Raw genomic sequence first — 3,643 nt, forward strand, 5'->3', positions numbered from 1 at the left:
GGGGGGCGCCTTTTTTATGTTTGCTCCCGCTCCTCTTAGAAGCTGGCTACGCCACTGCCTAGAAGGGACTGGAACTGGGTTCTGTCCTCTATGGGAAGTTTATCTTTAAAGTCTGCAAGCCTGGCATAGCTGTTAAAATCGTATTTCACTAACAATGCTTGGTAGTTAGCCATATGAAATTGCAGATCTTTGTTCCCAGAAAGTCCAGTCTCTGCTGCCAGGATGGATTTCTGGTAGTGTGACTCAACTCTTTCCAGGACTGCCTGTACCATCAATGAGTTGAGGCCAGGATGAGAAAATAAAAAGTCAGTTTCTTTGGCAGAAACAAAATCACATCTCAACCTTTTTTGGTGTAGGGACACAAGATGCTGGTGTGTGCCATACCACTCTGGCTGGCTCTAGTATAGCCTCATTAATTGGAAAGGCCACCTTACTCAGTCCCTTTGGTTGCAAAAAGGCTAGGAACCAGTATTGAGGATCCTGAACTAATTTACTGGGATCTGTAGATCGTTTGCAACCCTACATAACAGCTCCTAGTACTGACTGTCATCTGGTGGAGAAAGCAATGACTAAGTGACAGCATTGTCCGGAGATGATGAAGCAGCAGTCTGTGGCAGGGCCTCTGCTCAAGTCCAAAAACAGCACAGAGACCTTTATGCTAGTAAAACAGCCAGTGCAACTTATTTATAATGTCGGTTCCCACCACCCTTGTACACTATACAGTCTTAACTCCTACAGTTTTAGGGAGCCCTCAGCTCCTGTCTGCTCCTCCCCCTCACTTCTGTCCTGTGCCTTTTTGTATCCTCCGCCAACAGCTTAATTAGCCTTCCAGTTCTTCTCCACACATCAGTCAGACACAGTTCTTAATAAGGTCTCTTCTGCAGTGTTTAACTGAAGCTGCAGTGACCAGAATGCTGGCTCAACTGTTGTTGCTCAGTGTTCTGCTGTTTTGATAGGAGCTTTGTGATAGAACTGGTTCTGGCTCCTCCACCTCATACACCAATGGAACCGGCTGGCGAGAAGTGGTACAACTCATGAGAGGGGTTCAGACTCCTGCCATAGGAATCCTGTGGTCCACAATAAGGCCAGAAGGAGGGATCCATCAGTCGCAATGGCTCCCAGAGGAATTGGTACCAGTGGTGCTGGGGGCAAAGGGGGTCATACCGGAGGGATGGTAAGTATAGCCTCTCAACTATCTGCCGGGTCTCCTGTCCTTCTGTGGAAATACTGATGCAGCTATCTCCTCTTCCAATTCTGAGGACTGTTCTGTTGGTAACAGCAATGTCATTGGTACTGGAACACTCCTGCCCGATGGTTGGAGATGGAACTGCTGAATTCTGAGACATTAGTAAAGATTCTTCCTCCAGAACGCGGACATCCCTCACAAGATCAGGGCCAGAAAGCAGTGGAGACTGTGGGTAGGGGAGGAAAATATCCTCTGGTGTTACATAAGTCTGTATGGCCCAGGGAGTTTCAGCAGATATGCCTGACTCATCTGTTGCATCTGAACAGTCTTTAGATGAACAAGGTGATACCAACAATGAGTCCAGACCCACACATGTATAAGGAACTGGTGAGCATCTGTCCTTCCGTTTTGGTACCACAGTCTCAGTCGGAACTGACTGATCCTTCTTTTTGCATGCCTTGCCCTCCAACCTAGGGGTCTTAGTGGAGCCAGTTCCATGGTTCCAAACACAGTGTCTCACCTGAACTGGACCAGCTCAGGAACAGAATGCATTTCTTATGGACCGTCCTCTGTCCTTGCACTTTGAGAGTGCTCTCTACTCTCAAGAGGAGGCCTGGAGAAAGAGTCCTTTGGCTTTGGGGTTGACTCCACTCTAACGCATATTTTGGAGAGGCACTGCTGGTTGGTGGAGGCCAGTGTACAGGGGGGTCTCTCAGGCCCAGATCAGAGCAGGACCTCATACAAAGTTCCTGATAGAGGAGGCTAAGTTGGAGCTCCTGGACCTCTCGAGTTCTAGGTGGAAAAGGATCTACAGATACTGCTGTGTGCAGAGATATGTGCTTCACCCATACAGTAGAAGCACCATGGATACTTATCACTGATGCAGAAGGAGTGACTGCAGAAGACACAATTCTTGAAGCTCGGGACTCTGGGCATAGTCCTAGACCAGAGAGTGGGTTGGGAAATGACTCTATACTATACTATAACAACAAACTTCTTAAACAAATACAGAAAAACTATTTACAAATATTGTGTGTTATAGTTTATACACAGAGTGAAGGAGGACACTATTCCGACTCAGGCCATATGGTGGTAAGAAGTAACTAGAGAGGCGTTGACCCACACTGCATTTTACACCCTGGGTCTGAAGCATGAGGGTCTACCACACATGTGCAGGTCAACGGACACTCCTTTGAAGAATTTCTGGACTTGGGCACATGGAGCCAATGCAAACCCACCTGTGGAATACAAATAGGGACTTTCATTCGAAGAATCACCATTGAGAACTACTCTGAGTACACTTTTTCAAATCAGTCCTGCATCCAGCTTATAGTAATTTCATCTAGACTACATTTTCCTAGTTTGCTTATGAGAATGTCACGTGGGACTGTGTCAAAAACCTTATTAAAGTCTACTGCTTCCCTGCTATCCACTAGGACAGTTACCCTGTCAAAGAAGGAAATTAATTGGTTTGGCATGATTTATTCTTGCAAAATCCATGTTGCCTATTATTTATCATACTATTATCTGCTAGGTGCTTAGAAATTGTTTATTTTATAATTTGTTCCAGTATCTTTCCAGGTATGCAAGTTAGGCTGATAAGTCTATAATTTCCCGGGTCCTCTTTGTTCCCCTTTTTGAAGATAGGTATCAGGTTCCCCCTTCTCTAATCCTTTGGGACTTTCCCCATCCTCCATGAGTTCTTGAAAATGATTGCTTTGGCTAGCTCCTTAAGTACTCTAGGATGAATTTCATCAGGCCCTGTCAACTTGAATACAATATTTAACTTACCTCAGTATTCTTTAACCTGTTAATTCCCTATTCTGTCCGGTGTTCCTTGTTGTTAATATTGGGTGATGCATCTAGTGAATTGTTTTAGTGAAGACTGAAGCAAAATAGGCATTAAACACTTGTGTCTTCTTTGTGTCATCTGTTATAAGCTTTTCTTCCCTAGTAAGTAATGGACCTACACTTTCCTTTATCTTTCTCTTGCCCCAATGTATTTATAGAACCTCTTCTTACTGCCTTTTGTCTTTCATTAGGTGTACCTCATTTTGCGCCTTAGGGCTTGTCTACATTATCCGCTGGATCGACAGGCAGCGATCGATCCGGGAGGGGAGTGTCGATTTATCGTGTCTAGTCTAGACACAATAAATCGACCGCCGAGCGCTCTCCTGTTGACTCCGGTACTCCACCAGGGCGAGAGGCGCAGGCAGAGTCGATGGGAGAGCGTCAGCCGTCAACTTACTGCAGTGAAGACACCACGGTGAGTAGATCTAAGTACGTCGACTTCAGCTACGCTATGCACATAGCTGAAGTTGCGTAAGTTAGATCGATTCCCTCTCCCTCCCCCCAGTATAGACCAGGACTTAGTCTTTCTGATTTTGTTCCTGCTTGTTTGTGCTATTCTTTCACACTCATCCTTAGCAATTTTGTCCTTGTTTCCATTTTGTACAA

At 45.5% G+C, this 3,643-nt stretch overlaps 1 protein-coding gene across 1 annotated transcript in view; it reads right to left on the bottom strand.

Annotated features, from left to right (window-relative positions):
* The window catches only part of RPS6KA5 (ribosomal protein S6 kinase A5), a 161,618-nt gene that overhangs the window by 86,606 nt on the left and 71,369 nt on the right, over window positions 1-3,643 (bottom strand). The window lies entirely within an intron of this gene.

This window comes from Terrapene carolina, unplaced genomic scaffold (assembly GCF_002925995.2).
Source record: "Terrapene carolina triunguis isolate 2854851 unplaced genomic scaffold, T_m_triunguis-2.0 Scaffold96, whole genome shotgun sequence".
NCBI lineage: Eukaryota > Metazoa > Chordata > Testudines > Emydidae > Terrapene > Terrapene triunguis.